General features: G+C 45.2%; 1 protein-coding gene across 1 annotated transcript in view; it reads right to left on the reverse strand.

Annotated features, from left to right (window-relative positions):
* Nucleotides 1-332, reverse strand: part of LOC107703062 (anoctamin-9-like) — a 21,943-nt gene that overhangs the window by 1,752 nt on the left and 19,859 nt on the right. The window lies entirely within an intron of this gene.

Below are 332 nucleotides of genomic sequence, written 5' to 3' on the forward strand. Positions count from 1 at the left end.
GTGTAGAGTAGCGCTTGTTGTTTGTTATTTCTCCGATCACAAATGGAGTTCCTAGAACTAAATACGTTCATAGGTCCTGCGGTGTGAACACGCCAAAAAGAGGGAACTTGAACCAAAATTTCTAGGAATTATGAAAAGGTTACTCTGGCAAGAAAGCGCCTATTGGCTGCTGATACAAAATTAACCAATCAGCTGTGCCATGTGATAATGATTGTGTTTGACCTATCGGACTGTGCCATCTAGAGTTTCATGACAGAAATTTGGATTTGTCTGCTGTTTCCTACTATCAACCAGTGGTGGCTCGTCGGGGGAGGCAGGGGGGGGGCAGCCTG

The sequence above is a fragment of the Sinocyclocheilus anshuiensis genome, unplaced genomic scaffold (assembly GCF_001515605.1).
Source record: "Sinocyclocheilus anshuiensis isolate Anshui unplaced genomic scaffold, SAMN03320099.WGS_v1.1 scaffold2203, whole genome shotgun sequence".
NCBI classification, from domain to species: Eukaryota; Metazoa; Chordata; class Actinopteri; order Cypriniformes; family Cyprinidae; genus Sinocyclocheilus; species Sinocyclocheilus anshuiensis.